The following is a 17,971-nucleotide window of genomic DNA, read 5'->3' on the forward strand; positions in this document are numbered from 1 at the left end:
TACATGCGTGCATAATACATCCACCCACCCATCCATCCATCCATCCATCCATCCATTTATAGATACATATATGTGTTGGGTGAGTGTGTTCTCAAAGATTGAACTCAACCCCTAGACTATGCCTTTGTTCCAACAAATTAGATACTTGTTATTTTAATCAGCAAATAATTTTGATTAATCTATGTGTTTGTCATTTTCTTTGCTTATTCAATTTTTTCATTCTAAATCCTTAGTAATAACTCTGCCAAGATTTAAGATAGAAAGACCAGTCTTATGTTACTTTATTTTGCAGCTGTGATATATGTGTGTGTGTGTGTGTATATATATATATATATATATATATATATATATATATTTTAAAACTTTCCCCCTGCGAAGTTAGAAATGTCTTGCTTTAACACTTTCTTAAGATTCTAAGTCTCTATCATTGACTCAAGAGAACTCTTCATCATTAACTAAATATTCTATCTAGGTGTCCAGGAAAAATAGCACATGGCCAGTTTTATTCTCAGCAACCTCTCTGATCTCTTGTCTTTTCCAGTTTGAAAGACATATCCTCTAAGCCTGCCAATAGCCATCCTTTCATTTGGGTTGGCCTAGTTTCATTTCTCTTGCTGTGAGAAAACACCCTTGCGAAAAGCAGCCTAGGGGAGAAAGTGTTTATTTTAGCTCACGGTTCCAGGTCACAGTCCATCCCTGTGGGGAAGCCAAGGAGGCAGGAACGTCAAACAGCTGCCATATCACATCTGCAGTCAAGAGCAGAGAAGTGAACGCACACTTGCTTACTACTCAGCTTTGTTCTCAACCCTTACAGTCCAGGACTGAGCCTCAGGGAACAGTGTTGCCCATAGTGGGCTAGCTCTTCTTGCCCCAACTCAACACCGAAAACTATGACTTCCTTGTCTGACAAGTTTGATCAACTTGGCAGTTCACACTAACCATCATAGCATCCACAACTGTTTCTGACCTCCCTCCACTCCCCACCTCTAGATCAATTCTTTTCTGCATCCTATTTCTTCTGCTGCTCTTAGCCCTTTTGCACCTTGAGACAGTCATGTAGATTATAGGGAGGCAATTTTTTTTAAAACTTGTCTGACAATAATTATTTTGCATATACTCTTGACTGAGAGTTTGATACCATGTGCTAACATTTAACATGTCATGATGTGCATGTTTTGTTGGGAATTTTGGATGTGTCTGTGCGCCACCACCTTGTCTAGTTTCCGACACTGCTGCTGTTAACAAATCTCACTGTTGCCGTTCTGATCATTCTCTGCGATGTGAGATTTCCTTACTCCCAGTGCTCCAAATTAACAAAGTATTGCTCCCTTGATATGTTCATTTGTCATCCGTTGTGTTACGTCTGAGAGTGACCTCTGTAAATTGGGAGAGTTGTGACCACCACTTCTCTGCAGTTTCATCGCATGATGTATATAATAGTCTCTCCTTTCACTTCTCGGCCCTCACTATCTGGAATTCCTTATTCTTAGATGTTGACTCTCTTACATTAGTCTCATTGCCTTGCTCCCTTTTCATTTGACAATTACATCTGTTTGTCCCTTAACTCTGTTTTCTGAGTAATGCCTTTATCTCTTAACCTTTCTGATGACTTTTCTTTTTCATTTGGTTTCATTTTTCATTTACACGAGCTTTTTGTTGTATCTGATTTCTTTCTGTTAAATACAGGGTCCTGAGAAGTCCGGTGCACAATTCCGTGGCTGCAGACAGCATCTTGCATCTTCTTGTTATCTCTCGTAGAGAGTGGCTAACATTTTACAGCATTTGAAGCTAGTTTTCACTCTACTATCAGCAACGCATGTGCTAAAATGTATAACTCTCTCTATATAAGCATTTCTTCCTACCTTATCTATGTTTCTGTAACTCCTTTTCTCCCTAATTCCTTGATTTTTTTTAAAGGCATTTGAGGAGGGAAGAGAAACAAAAGAAAGTGTTTGATCTGCCCTCATTTATCTACAGATACTTTTCATTGGCTACTTAGCTGAATTAACTAAAGTAATACATTAATAACATCGAAAATGTCATGTTTGTGAACTTTATAGCATTTTTAGTGTTTCTCAGTATTTTATTCCCTTCGTATGGTTTTAGATATTTCTGGTCTTCCCTGGAGTGCTGATCCTGTATTGTTCTTTCTTCTGTTTTTCAGCATCAAAAGTTTCTGTGTATAGTTTCCCACTAACTGACTTAGCAGACGTCTTTGACATTTTGACATGATCGTGATTTTGTTGTGTGCTAATAGAATATCCCAAAAGATGTTTACTGTACAATTTTTGCCAGTGTATGGGTCTTTTAATTCATTTATCCATTTTAAAGTCAAGATTCCTTTGCCAATGTACTTCATGTTGCTTCTGTATGAAATGGATGAAGATGACTGCATGGGGTTTAAGATACAAAGCAAGAGGGAAAACCATGGTGCACAGTAGAACCTAATAAATATCTGTATATGATTGCTAAACTATTGAGTGCATGGCTCACACACCTTAGAATGTACAAGAAGGAAATCATATTCATGTTAGAATACACACATACCTGAGTTTCACAGTAGTTTGTGTTAGTCATAGAGTTTTACTACTGTTTAGAAAGCAATATTACAATTTTATAAGATACATTATATAATAACAGTCAATGTAATGCCTAGATAGCATATAAAGAAGAATAAAGAATCTCCCAAATATATAGAGTGTATCCAAACATTAACAGAATTAAGTATCTATCATATATGGTCTAAGTAAACCAGATTCTCTATAAACATAGTACTTTTTCAGAATCTTGTTCTTTCTGAAATTAGCAGAGAAGGAAATTTAAAAATAATGTTGTATGCAGGTAAGAAAAGATAAAACATATTTTATGCAGATGATAATCAGTAACATTTGAATTTAATCTTTAGTGAGTCACTGTTATAAAATTTATTTGAAAACATATATGGAAAACTTTAAATTTAAAGAAATATGAGACTTTCAGTGTTAAGTATTTATTCTGGGAATTTGTTTCATTGAAATCATATTAAATATTTGACATTAAGTAAGTGTAGATGTTATTTTGCTGTAAAAAAAAATTGCCATTCCATCACCAGCTTGACCCATTCTGTGTCAGGCTGTAACTCATGATCTTACATAAACAGGTCTTTTCGCAGAAGAAGCCAGCAGACAGATAGGAATGGCTTCCCAATATTCCATTGCTGTTACCTTCTGAATGCCGCTGTGTTTTGTTTGCTTTCATTTCTGAAAGTTTAATCTCATGGCCTTTCAGCCTTTGGGCTCTGAGAGATAACTTTGTAGTTAGGAATATTTGCAGCTCTCACAGAGAACCCAAGTTCAGTTCCCACATTGAAAGGCTTTCCACCTAACTAAGTCACATTTTGTGATCTTACATTTTTCTTTTGTTGAAATTTTTCTTCTGGGCCAACCCATAGTTAGTCGTTGTTTCTGCTCTTCTTTAATCCCTTCTTCACAGTTTTAGGTTATATTAAATGTCTATTTATTGGATGGATCTACAAAACATCATATTGAGTGAGGTAACCCAGACCTAGAAAGACAATTATCACATGTACTCACTCATAAGTGGTTTTTAAACATAAAACAAAGAAAACTAGCCTACAAATCACAATCCTGGAGAAGCTAGATAACAATGAGGATCCCAAGAGAGACATACATGGATCTACTCTACATATGAATTAGAAAATGGCAAGATCTCCTGAGTAAATTGGAAGCATGGGAACCATGGGAGAGGGTTGGAGGGGAGGGAAGAAGCAGGGAGGAGAGCAGAAAAAATGTATAGCTCAATAAAATCAATAAAAAAGAATGTAAAAATGTCTATTTATTAAATAAATACCATATAGTGATGATGTCTTGCCTTAGTTTCTTAATCACAGTTCTATACGTCTCATCCCTCAAGATACTTTAGGATTCCCACTAGGTTTCTTATTTCCCTCTTATTTGAACTGAAGGAAACCCTTGGGCTCTATCCTGTAACCTGTTTTATTCTCCCATTTCCTGTACAGACACACTCAAGTTCAGCTGTCGTTTGTCATGGTGCTGATTTTTATAGCCCTGTTTGTCCATTCAATCATGCTTGGATTATTGTATCTGAGGCTGAGCCCTGCATTTAAAGGAAGGCATTAGCAAACTCAAATGTGTTTGGAGGGATGATTAAATTGATTGAAGCCTCATAAACCATGTCCCATGAGGAATGGCTGAAGGAATTGTATATATTTATTGTTTATCCTGGAGTAAAAAAGATTGAGGGCAGACAGAATAATTGTTTTCAGTAATTGGAAAGTCTGTCATGTAAAGGAGGCAACAGATTTGTTATGAGTTGTTCTAGAAAGCTCTACTACAATCAACTTGGACAACGTGTGAGCAGACCTATTACAATATTCTCTCATAATGATCAGTGATTAAACCTTATTCCTCTTGGTTTTTCCTAGTACAGAGTTTTATTTATACTGGGAACTAATAAATATTTATTGACTAGATTTAATCAATATGATTGAAAGAACAAACCTCTCAGTAAGCTAGAGTGCCTTTTAAAGTAAAAATACCAGATCTTTCAACAAATCTTGATCAACTGTCTATGAAACAGCTGATTCTGTTCTTAGCTCACAGGACATAAAGCTACCAACATCGTGATTCTGTGGATGGCTTCTGTGGGCAAGAACACTTCTAAAAGTTTTCTTGAATTTGATAGCTTCATATCAACCTCATATGCTAGGTACTTTCATTATTTATACTGTAGACTTGAAAAAGAAAAAACTGGGCCATATGGAAGTTTTAGACTGGCCAGGTTTGAAAAGATGGTTAGAGTACAAATTGGATTTTAACCCAGGCAGTCAGGCTCACCGATTTACATCCATAACTACCATGATAAAAACTGACAATAATAAAGGATAAAAGCATACCAAAGTATGAAAATACCTGAGGACATGAGGTGATCCAATCCAGCCTTCCTTCTCGGACTCTACCCTATCTCTCCCCAAATGTCTGTGGCCTCCCCTCCTGTCACGCTAGTCTTCACATTGTCTCTGAGTGATCATCTCAAAAGCAAATGCAATCATTCTACTTCCTTCAAATCTTTTGTTAGCTCATGATGTCTGCAGGACACAGCTACCACTACCTTTTGGACAGCAAGGCTTTCTGGTATCTGTCTCTGCCTGTCCACATTACCTCATCTCTCAGGAACACTATGCAAACAATGTAGCTAAATGGCTCTGTCATGTAGACATTGTCTGGCAAGGAAACAAGGTTGTTGTGGGAATGAAACTATCAATATGAAACGTTCAGAGCAGTGCCTTGCGTGTAATAACTGCTCAAGAAATGTTAGCATATTTATTTCCATCTACTTTTGATGATCCTGACAAAACTGCTGTGTGCTACATATAATTTATCCCTTAGTTTACTCACTCCACTGGCAATTGCTTTGTAATAGATTGAGAAATAAAGGGGAAGTATTGGCTCTCCTAATTAACAAATTCAGAGGCAGAGCAAGCACAGGCAGAGTCCAGGCAGAGTTACTCCCCTGGTCTTCAGACTTCTCAGCCTGGCCTTCCTCCATGCTCGCTTATGCCGAGGCTGGCCTTCTTCGGGGCAGCCAGAGGGCTTCCAGCATAGCAAGAACTATGTAAGTCTTTTATATTCGTATTCAGTAAGACTGAAAATATCATTTTCCATTGTCGTCGAGCCTGAGCTCTTCACTTTGACTAGATCCTCTGTAACATGATCATTGTCACTGGGGTAGCCAAGAGTCAGCTGGGGTAAAGGATTAACTGATGACCCTCAAAGTTATGCCCGTATCCTAACACCCAGAACCTTACCTTGAGAAAGGTCCTCCATTGTTGTAATTAGCTTAAAAATATCTAGGTAAAATAATACTGCAATATCTGAGTGGGCTTAGAATCTGCTGGTATGCGTACTGTCGCATTTCTAAAGAGAAAAGGAAACACAAAGAGAAAAGGGCATGTGAAGTCATAGCAGCGATCGAATCTAAGAAGCCATGTTATGCCTGGACTTACCAGAAGCCTGGGAGGCAAACACTCTTCCCTTTGTGTCTAAGATGTGTAGCTTTGAATCTACCTTGACTTCAGATGTCCAGCTTCCAAGACCAATGGAGAATATGTTGCTATTGTTTTTGTGTTTTGGTTTTTGGTTTCTTTTTTGTTGTTGTTGTTTTGTTTTGTTTCTTATTTATTTATTTATTAAAGATTTCTGCCTCCTCCCCGCCACCACCTCTCATTTCCCTCCCCCTCCCCCAATCAAGTCCCCCTCCCTCATCAGCCCAAAGAGCAGTCAGGGTTCTCTGCCCTGTGGGAAGTCCAAGGACCTGCCACCTCCTTCCCAGTCTAGTAAGGTGAGCAACCAAACAGCCTAGGCTCCCACAAAGCCAGTACGTGCAGTAGGATCAAAACCCAGTGCCATTGTTCTTGACTTCTCAGCAGCCCTCATTGTCCGCTATGTTCAGCGAGTCCGGTTTTATCCCATGCTTTTTCAGACCTAGTCCAGCTGGCCTTGATGAGGTCCCGATAGACCATCCTCATTGTCTCAGTATGTGGGTGCACCCCTCGCGGTCCTGAGTTCCTTGCTCATGCTCTCTCTCCTTCTGCTCCTGATTTGGACCTTGGGATTTCAGTCAGTTGCTCCAATGTCGGCCACTATCTCTGTCTTCTTTCCTCGCCTTAGCGATCAGGGAAATGCAAATCAAGACAACTTTAAGATACCATCTTACACCTGTCAGAATGGCTAAAATCAAAAACACTAATGATAGCCTTTGCTGGAGAGGTTGTGAAGTAAGGGGTACACTCATCCATTGCTGGTGGGAATATAAACTTGTGCAACCACTTTGGAAAGCAGTGTGGCGGTTTCTCAAGAAATTCAGGATCCAGCAATACCACTCTTGGGAATATACCCAAGAGATGCCCTATCATACAACAAAAGTATATGCTCAACTATGTTCATAGCAGCATTGTTTGTAATAGCCAGAACCTGGAAACAACCTAGATGCCCTTCAATGGAAGAATGGATGAAGAAAGTATGGAATATATACATATTAGAGTACTACTCACCAGTAAAAAACAATGACTTCTTGAATTTTGCATGCAAATGGATGGAAATAGAAAACTCTATCCTGAGTGAGGTAAACCAGACCCAAAAAGAGGAACATGGGATGTACTCACTAATAATTGGTTTCTAGCCATAAATAAAGGACATTTAGCCTATAATTTGTGATCCTAGAAAAGCTAAATAAGAAGGTGAACCCAAAGAAAAACATATAGTCATCCTCCTGGATATTAACCTTCATCAGGCAAGGAAAGGAGACAGAGACAGTTTTTGGTTTCTTGAGATAGGTTCTCACACAGGCCAAGCTGGCCTCAAATTCACAGGAGATGAATGTACAGACCGTTTTTGAGCCAACTTTTTTTCAAGGAACATAGGTGCTTACTGCCAAGATTATACTCTTATAAGTCCATTTACAAAGCTAGGGTTGGGGACAATCTATCCTAAAGTATGGAACTTCTACATAAAGTAGCAACACAGCAGTCACTTCCGTATTCTTCAACTCTACTTTGCACTTGTAATTTTTGGTTCTTCGCCACTGTGGATCACAAGCTTACAGTCTGAGCCATTTTTTTATTTACCTTTTCTGAGGTGATTCTATTGATTTCAACAACAAAAAAGATCATTCATTTGACTTTCTAAGTCCCTTAACAATCCACAGTTTTCTCTTAGCTGGTTTGACATGTTTCCTGTTGATAACCCTGTCAGGTTATTTAGTGATGACTACCCAAATTGCCATTTTTCATTCTCCTGTGGCCAAAGTCTAGAACTTCTTCATGTGTGCCCTTAGTAAACTGGAATTGATTCTATATGTTCTTTGTATGTTGATTAATGGGATCTTTGTGATTCTATAAAGTTAGTGGTGGTCTTGAGGAGTCTTCACTGACATTTGACTATGCATTACAGTTTAAAAATGTAGTCTCCTGTGCCCATGTGTTGTAGAGTACTTCCCACTTTCTTTTCTATCAGGTTCAGTGCGTTCGGACTGATATTGAAGTCTTTAATCCATTTGGACTTGAGTTTTGTGCATGGTGATAGATATGGATCTATTTTCATTCTTCTTCAGATTGACATCCAGTTATGCCAGCACCATTTGTTGAAGATGCTCTCTTTTTTCCATTGTATACTTTTAGTTCCTTTATCGAAAATCAGGTGTTCATAGGTTTGTGGGTTAAAGTCAGGGTCTTCTATTCGATTCCATTGGTCGACTTCTCTGTTTTTATGCCAATACCAAGCTGTTTTCAATACTGTAGCTCTGTAATAGAGGTTGAAGTCAGGGATGGTAATGCCTCCAGACGATCCTTTATTGTATAAGATTGTTTTGGCTATACTGGGTTTTTTGTTTTTCCATATAAAGTTGATTATTGTCTTTTCCAGATCTGTGAAGAATTTTGATGGGATTTTGATGGGGATTGCATTGAATCTATATATTGCTTTGGTAGAATTGCCATTTTTAAAGTGGTTTTACTTCATACATGCTTAACGTTTAAAAATATTTGATGCTGTAAGCATCTTTAGACCAGGTGTGGATGCCAAGTAAAACTGAAGTATGGAATGAATGGTTCATTTAGCAATAACCCGTTTGAGTGTTTTGCCTCATCTAATACAAACAAATGATTCCAAGGGCATTTGGATTTAGCCTTATGTGGTCTTTAAAGAAAGGTTATATTGCTTAAATGGTAAAACTACTATATTAAATAATAGAATGTAAGACTTCACAACTTTTCCGTTTAAAACAAAGAATATAAAGACAAAGCCTTGTCTTGTTAAAGACTTTATATAATTAAATCTAAATTACCACAGCTAAAAGTAGAAAGTACCTGTTAAATAAATTGTATGGGAAGTCACAGAAACAATACGAATAAAGAAACACCTAGAAATTAGTGTCTGGTGAAGGAAGAGAAGACATAATACACTGGATGGTTGAGCAATCACACAATAAGCCAAAAAATACAAAACTTGAGGAACCCTCTGAAAAATATTTGAAAACTATCAGTGTCATTCCACTGATTCATAGCCATCTCACCAACTGAATTCTTTCAAAATGGTGTTTGAATAGTGCTTTACTTAGCTAGTTTTATTGTTATTTCTGCTACAAAAAATATAATAAATTTAGTGCCTTGAAACAACACAAGTATGTAATATTTCTATAGATTTGAAGTCAGAAGCAGGCTAAAATCAAGGTGTCAGCTGGACCATTTCCTTTCCAATTTGTTTCTTTAGATTTTCTGCTTCTAGAACCAATACAGTTGCCTTCTTCCTCCTCCAGAGCTAACACAGGTCGATCTAGTCCTTTCTCATTGCCTGACTGTGGCTACCTCTTCTTTTTTTCCTCTTCCACTGTTCAGAAAATTTGTGATGAGCTAGACAGAACTCAAGCAGACAACTAAGAAGGATCTCCTTTATTTAAGGTTACCTGACTGTCAACTCACATTCATTTTGTGATCAAAATTATTTACTAGCATGGAGATAGTGTGTTTGCCAGCTTTTGTAAATGGAAAGTGGACCTCTTCTGGAAACACTTGTAGCCTGCCCAAAGTAACACTCCTAACTTTTCCATTTTGGCAATGATGCTTTGCATACACAAGATGTTGTCATTGCTGGAAGCTGCAGACAGGACACATGAGATTCCATGAGATTTATGACTAACAGTTATTTTAAAATAACACTTGTCAAGGGAGAAAGAATTTGGTGAAAATGTAGAAAAGCATACAGAATTTCATATTAGGAAAATGGACCAAGTCAATATTAATCAGCCTCTAAAATCATCGACAAAGTAATAAATAATAAATCAAAAAATGGAATGGAGTGTCATTAAGTGGCATACATGCTTAGTGTGTAGGAGTATGTGGGTTCAATCCTTAGACTCAAAATGTATAAAAGATTGTTTTTAAATAGTAAATTAAGCCTACTGTGGTATCACATGAACTACACACAATCTCATCTAAAATTAACATTAAGGTCACATGTTTCATTTAATTAAGTTATTCATTCAAAATTTGCTGGGTTTTGTTGTTAGCACAAGAATCTATTCAATGAAAATGATTTTAATTTCCATCCATTTAATTATAACCCTGTCCACAATGAACTGAATATTATTAGAAACATATCACAGCTTAACCTCAATATGGCTTACAGCAGCAATAAATTTTCACAATATTTGTTTTGTTTTATTTTTATTTTTAGCATACTTACCATACTTACCAAGAAGAACTTTAAGTGATGCTACTAAAATGTCTTAGGGTAAGATTAATGCTTATTTCTTGAAACCATCACATTCTGTTTGATTTGTTATTTTTAATATTATGTGATACATAGAATAGATGCTGTCATCTGGATTTTATAGAGAAAGTAAAGTATACCTGAACAATGACATAGAAATTTCTGGTAAAGAGATGAATGTGTGCTTATGTTTTATTCCCCTAATCTAGTCCCAGGACTAAACTATAATACATGGAATTTGGAAAGGAGAGATTGAGGGTATAACCAGACTCAAAACCAGGAACAGAAGCAAATAAACATCCATGAAATGGATAGAAATTGTGGGCCTATTAGGCTGTAAGTTGGCAAACTGTTGATAGATCTGGTACATCATTGCCTGTGTGCTGGTAGCTGGAGATAAGAAGGGAAACACACAACTACCTCAAAATAAAAATCAAGAAGAAGACGACAAAGAAGGAGGAGGAGATGACAACGACAACAATGACGACGAAGGAATAAGAAGAAGAAGAGGGGGGAGGAAGAGGAAGAAGAGGAAGAAAAAGAAGTAGGGGGAGGAGGAAAAGGAGGAGGAGGGGGAGGAAGAAGAAGAAAAGAAGAAGAAGAAGAAGAAGAAGAAGAAGAAGAAGAAGAAGAAGAAGAAGAAGAAGAAGAAGAAGAAGAAGAAGAAGAAGAAGAAGAAAGATATGAATGAAGAAACAAGTACTAGCAGTGTCCCCTGAAGCCCAGAAGCTATGCGGTTCCCAATGTACGTTTAGGGAAAGAGGGAGACAGAAACACAAAAACCTGGAACCCAGTGATCTTTGGGAGATCTCTGTTCTGCCATGGTGCCAATCTCACCCTTGGTGAAGAACACCAAGCTAACAATAGTTAAACTCAGCTCTATATAAAAGGTAGAAAAAGTCACAAGCAGGAAGGTTTTTGTTATGCCAATATAAAAAAAAATTACTAGCCAGAATCTTTTTAAAAAACATACAAACCAGTATTAAAATGGAAGTTACTGAAAGTGGGGCACAGTGAATGTTTGTCTTCAGTGTGCCAGGTCCCAGGTTCAATCCCCAGAACCACACACACACACACACACACACACATAAGCAAGGTAGGGAGGAACTATGAACAAGAAACTCAAATGACAGGGAGAATAGGGAAAATAAAAGCTAACCAAAAACAAGGTAGAAAATTGAAAATATTTTCTCCTTTCATAAGTTATGCCATGCAACATTATCTCCATCAGCAGGGCATCTGGGTCTGAGATACAGACCTAAGATGTCTAACTGGAAACTATCTAGGGATAACAAGCAGTTCTGGAAGAGGGCACAGAGGAAGGAGTCTCTGAGTACATAGGTTAAAGATGGGTTGGTGGAGTCGCGCTTGACAGGAATTTGGAGAAGATGGAGGGAGAGTGAGGACACTGACTCTGCACAGACAAAACCCAAATGTGTGGACAGGCACAAAAGATGTCAAAGCGTGGGAAGTTCTGGATGTATTCCATCACTGTGGGTCTGCTTACACAGAGGATGGAAAAGATAGGAATGATCCAGCCACTATGGATAAGATGAGGAAACATGACTGCTAAGGTTCAATATTAGGTTAGATCAAGAGACAAGCACCCATGTCTGGGTTCCTTCTACACTAAACTGCCTGTATAATTTAGTGCTCTCTTGCTAAAATCATGAACGTCTGCCAAACTTAGCAACTTATTATTTTCTCATATACAAATCACCTCTAATAAATAATTTTTTACTATTCTTAAGTTTCAAAAAATACATTTGTTGATGGCCTCCATGTTTGAAAAGAATAAGCTTCATGTGTTGGGATCATAATGGCATGAAGTGATTATATTTGAACTTCTTTTCATGATTGTGGCAACACCACCTCTCTAAGAAAACAAGTGACAAAGACATAAAAACTATTTTTCTGTATGTTAACATTCCTCACCTCACCACGCACAAGTTTGAACCATGGATTTACTAATAAACTGTAAAATACAGTAATTGCTTTTATTCTGTTATCCTTCCTCCAAGTTGAATTCAAAGCAACAAGTTGATAAGTATAATTAAATTGAAGGCATTGTGTCCACGCATGAAAATAGAGGGGACTGTGAAAAGCCCAGAAAACCTTAAGCTTTATAAATGTCACAGAGTGCTTGTGCATAAACCAGCACAATTCTTCGTAATTTTGGTTTTCAACAGCCTACACTTTCCCTGGCAGGCTTGGGGGTAGATATATGATCTCCAAATAGGTGCATGTTCCCATCATGACTGACCTTCGGGTTTGCTTAAAGCGAAACAGTTGCTCTTACCATCTCACCTGTGTTTAATGAGGCCGTTTCCTCATGCCAGTGTTGGGTTAATGGACTGAGATGCAGGAAAAACAAACGGAATGGACTGAGATGCAGGAAAAACAAAGGGATATCTCCGTTTTCCACCAGATTGCCTTTCTGCCTTGTGGCTTTAATCACTCAGTCCTCCCACATCTGCCATAATAACAATTATGGCTCCTCTGCTGGCTCCTCACCCAGGAGGATACGAGAGAGGATAGCAACACCTCCGGAAAAAATCAGGGCAAATTCTTAATCTATTTCCAGCATTGTAGGTAATAATTTTCCTCTGCAATGCCCCAAAGGGTGCTTCTGTGGGCTCGCACACCCACCATCCCGTAGGTTTGTGACACCACTGTGATTTCTAAGTTTCCTTCTACCTTTACTCCTCTGAGATAAGGTTTAATTATGTAGACAGGTTGTAAAAGTCTATTTCTTCTTATAAACAGCTATTTCTTTGTTAGTACTAGATTTTGTTTAAATGTTTTCCTCGTATCTGAATCTCCTTATCCACACAGAAATGTGTCAGGTCATTGTTTAACTGCAGTTGTCAAAGGAAGAGAAAGCTATTTTCTTTTCTAGCTTCCCTTGGGAGGTGTTCTCTGCTGCAGATGGCTGAAACACCTATATATATTTATTTTTCACTCAATATAGGTGCAAAATATAACCCATCAAATTAGCAGATTTTCAACATCTTTAAAACCTGCTTTGAAAAAAAAAAAACCCCGCTTTCTTAGTGTAATAAAAACACTGAAAATCCCCCCAAGTTCTGATAAAACCACTAAGAGTGGCTGCTTCCTTAGGGGACTGAGGAAAGCAGTTTGAACAAGTGACCTGAGGTGCTAACAACCATGACTATTTCATTCTGGCCCCCTCCATGTTACAACTTAAATGTAAAGAAAATGGGTGCTTATGATGGATTTTTTTCTGCTTCTGCATAAATGCATTGGAGTATTTGGTTGTATTGTTTTCCTAATCAAATGATCATCCTAAGTACTTTATACATCTCTATGAAATCTGACTTCATAGTATCTTTGAAGCCAAGCTCTGTATAAAAACTGGCTTCCTAGCAATGGCTAACTAAGCTGCATGCGGTGAACACACTCTAATCTCAGTACTTGGAGGGTAGGCACAGGAGCAACCAGGGTTCGGTGCTAGCCTGAACTATAAAATGAAATACTTTTAGAAGGAAAAGAAGAGAGAAAGTAAAAATATTTAGACACTATCATTTAACTGGTCTTGCAATTACTCAGAGCAGTCTTTAACTTTTAACTTGATATAAGCTGGAGTTACCTGGGAAGAAGGAACTTCATTTGAGGCCTCCATCAGATTGGCCTGTAGGTGTGTCTATAAGGTATTTTCTTGATTGATGATTGATGTGAGAGGGCCCAGACAACTATTGGTAATTCCACTCCAGGGCAGGTGATCCTGGGGTGTGTCAGAATGCAAGTGGTTGTTGATAAGGAGGAGTCTTTGAAACATAAATAAAATAAAATGGGCAAAGAATTTTTATAGACATTTGTTCATGCAAACGGTCAAGAAGTACACAAAAATGCTCAAATCCCAACTCATTAAGAAAATGAAAATTAGACCCATACCACTTCATATTCATTAGGCTGACAATTAATAGAAGAAAAACAAGTAAAATTAAAGACAAATAAAGGAGCATTAGCAAGAACGCAAAGAATATGAGCAGGATATGGTAGCACACATCTGTAATTCTCATACTTGGGAGACTGGAGCAGGAGGATCATGAATTCAAAGTCAGCCTGACCTACATAATGAGAGACTAACAAAATAAAACTAAAAACAACAACAAAGAAAACAAACAAAAACCAGACCTAAAAAGAAAACTTAAAGAAACTGGAGCTTGACACATTGCTAGTAGGAATAGAAAGTGGAATAGCCACCATAGCTTCCTCAAAACTTAGAAACAGACTAACATGGGAGCCAGGAGTGGAATCTCTGGAAATGTGCTGAAAAGTGGCGCTGCAAGGGGGCTCTCAACAGGATGCCTGTGTCTCACCTTCACAGCAGCCATGCCAAGGGCACCTCCCAAGTGTCCACTGACAGAAGAGTGGGTAAGCAAGTTGTGGTGACACAAATTATAAAATGCTATTTGTCCTTAACTAGAAGGAAACGTTGTCATCAACCACCATCTGAACACATCTTAGCAACATTGTGCTAAGTGACACAGACCCATCACAAAGGAAAGAGAGAAGAGAAAGGGAGGGATGGAGAAAAGAAGGAAGGAAGGGAGGGAAGGAGGGAGGGAGGGGAGAAAGAGAGAAAAAAGAAGTAAAGAAAGAAAGAAAGAAAGAAAGAAAGAAAGAAGAAAGAAAGAAAGAAAGAAAGAAAGAAAGAAAGAAAGAAAGAAAGAAAGAAAGAAAGAAAGAAAGAAAGAAAAGAGATCAGTGTTGAGGCTGGAGAGATGGTTCAGTGGTTAAAGTACTTGCAGGACATGGGTTTGGTTCCTAGCACCCACACAGAGGCTAACAATTGTCTTTAACTCCAGTTTCAGGTTATCCAAGCTCTCGTCTGGCCTCTGTGCACCAGACATGTACATATGCACAGACGTATATGTAGACAAACACTTGCACACACAAAATAAAAATATGTAAATCTTTAACAAAAACAACAAATTACTGCTGATTCCATTTAGCGAAGGAACTAGAAAGTAAAAAGATAGCTTCAGAGGCTGACAGCAAGGTACTGGGAAGGTGCCAGTCAATGTTCATGGTCTCAATGTTGCCAAAGAAAAGGAATGCTGGGAATTTACCCCACAACTATGTGACTGCAGCAGAATTAAAAGGCACACTACCAAATGGCTAAAAGGATAGATGGGCTCGGAAGCCTATGTTTAAATATTCATGCATATAAATATGTAATAATAACAAAGAAAAAGAGGCCAGGAATTGAGGGAGACATGGAGGGAGTTGGGCTTAGGAAAGGGAATGGTGAAATGATGTGATGATATTTTAATAAAAAATGCAGAAAGGTGGGAAAAAGAATTCAAGGTGAGCAAGGCACCAAGGAAAGCAAGCCAGGAAGCAGCAGTCCTCGGTAGTGTCTCCTTCATCCCCTGCCTCCAGATCCCTCCTCAGGCTCCTATCCTGGCTTCCATCAGGAGCAGACTGTCAGACATCAGATGAAATAAATGCTTCCCCACCCAAGTCACTTTTTGCTGGGGTGTTTTGTCACAGCAACAAAACTAACTAAGATACATCAGTATTCTCCTCAAAGATCTGAGTCATAATTGGGATAAGAGATGAGTTATAGACACAGCTGTATATACAATGTCTTCACACTAAAGAAGCATTCATGCATCTCTTCCAGAGAGAAAATGTGGTGTGTGTCCATCAAGGCTCTCTGGATGTCATAGACTGCCAGGTTGTTCACCAGCCGAGGTCCCATGCTGCTGGTCTGGTTCAGTGGTAGCCGTGGTCCCCACATGAGTTTCAAGGAAGTCACACAAACTCCAGCATCTGGTGGTGGCTCTTATGAGTGTTTATCTTTTTCTAAGGATAATGTTCACATTTCATTTAGAACCTCAGAAGTGGGTGTGACATAGTATAATATTAAGACTAAATTAAATAAGTTTGTTCAAAGAAAAAGCTGATTTGAATCGGTTTTTTTCTGTTTCATATTTAAGTAATCTTTCATTGCCAAGGTGAACTTTTATGCTCTCTGGTAGATTTCATTAATTATGTTCTTGTGGGAGGAGATTTTTAGAACTAGGCATTTTCTATTTTTTTTTGTGCCCCACAAAGACTGTTAATTCACCATTTAAATTTTATAAATCTGTTATTTTGTCTAAATGAAAAATGCTAGATTAAACTTTCCTGTTTTGAATTTTATATAAAGTCAGTCTTCCTTATCTATAGATTCATCAAATGTGTGATTGAAAATATTTGGCAAAAACAAGCATCTGTACTGTGCATGTACAGACTTCATTCACAGATTCCACCAACTACATATCAAAATATTCAAAAACAAACAACTCCATCAATGCAGAACCTGAAGCCCTTTCCCTTGCATAGTTCCCTGGATAGTAGAGTGCCGTAGGCATCCACATGACATTTGCACAGTGTTGGGGTAAAAGGTGAATAGCCTAGCGATGCCTAAAGTATCTCAGAGGAGGGAGTGGTTACCCGAGAATACCGCATCCTTTTCTCCCAAGTGGTTCCTGCATCCCGCTGTCCACGGATACTAGTGATTTGAAGGGCTTCCTCCAAACCCTACAAGTATATCCTAAACCTCATTCTCCACACTTCAACATCCATTCTGTTTTCTTTTTGCCCCCTACCATTATGTTGAAGTAACCCATACCTTGACTCTTTATAACATGTAACTGCTTAAATCTGGCCAAACTTTTCTCATAATTCAGCGTTAAGCTGTGTTTTATTATGGGTGGGACAAGAGTATTCAGTATTCCACAGATCGGATACCACGTTCCTTCCTGGGAGTATTTAATACAGAATTGTCTTTCTGTGCGTTATCACATATATGAGACTTCAGCGCTGTTCATATGCTTACTTTTTTGTCATATTTGAGCACAAATCCAGACATTTACAATGTGAATTGTTTGGAATTCTAGGTCACTTTGAGGAATGTGCCCTAAGAGATCAAGAAAAGATTGAAACTTCATGGAGAAATAAACCATGTAGCCTTTGAATTTGGACATGAAGAGAAACATATCCATCTGAAGTGGTCATGAACCCCAAACAAGTCTTCCTTTCTGTCCTGCTGTTTGGGGCAGCAGGACTGCTGCTCTTCATGTATTTGCAAGTCTGGATTGAAGAACAGCACACAGGTAACGTGCAGACCTATGATCTCCCTTTGAATGAGAACCACAATGGGAACTTGTTATTAAGTATGTGGTGGTAGTGACAGTTATATGGTAAGCCAGAAACTTTCCAACATCCACAACTCAAATGCCCGGTTCTGAAAAGGAGTAAATATTTAAAATATTTTACAGTCCAATGGCCCTTTGCTTTGTGCTTATTCTGGAGTTTGTGTCATTTCAAAGGGGAACCTCCTGGTTTCATTAGCACAGCATCAGTGTCTTTTTCACGAACTGCCCATAGAAGTTTAGAACTTATTCCCTCTCTGATCTGCCCACCAATTGGCACCAAACCTAAATAGGAGGAAAATATATGGGGATCTCTCCTAATTGTTATGTTTATCTTCAGTATCAACATGAAAATTCTGCATACATTTGCTGGTAAGTGGAGGTTGAAACAGCTTCTTACGAAGCCCTAATAGCAAGCCGGTTTTGACTTGGCAGGCCATAATACTTCTATCGTAACTGTATTACACTGACAATATATGAAAACAGTGACCACTAATACTAAGTGAACAAATAGAT

The 17,971-nt window shown here is 38.2% G+C and overlaps 1 protein-coding gene across 1 annotated transcript in view; it reads left to right on the plus strand.

The window, feature by feature from the left end:
- Positions 1 to 17,971, plus strand: part of Chst9 (carbohydrate sulfotransferase 9) — a 265,911-nt gene that overhangs the window by 17,053 nt on the left and 230,887 nt on the right. The window contains exon 2 of the mRNA XM_057789030.1: positions 17,201 to 17,416. The gene's annotated coding sequence lies outside the window, so the exon portion shown is untranslated. The remainder of the gene's footprint in view (positions 1 to 17,200; positions 17,417 to 17,971) is intronic.

The sequence above is a fragment of the Chionomys nivalis genome, chromosome 14 (genome assembly GCF_950005125.1).
Source record: "Chionomys nivalis chromosome 14, mChiNiv1.1, whole genome shotgun sequence".
In the NCBI taxonomy this organism is placed as follows: domain Eukaryota; kingdom Metazoa; phylum Chordata; class Mammalia; order Rodentia; family Cricetidae; genus Chionomys; species Chionomys nivalis.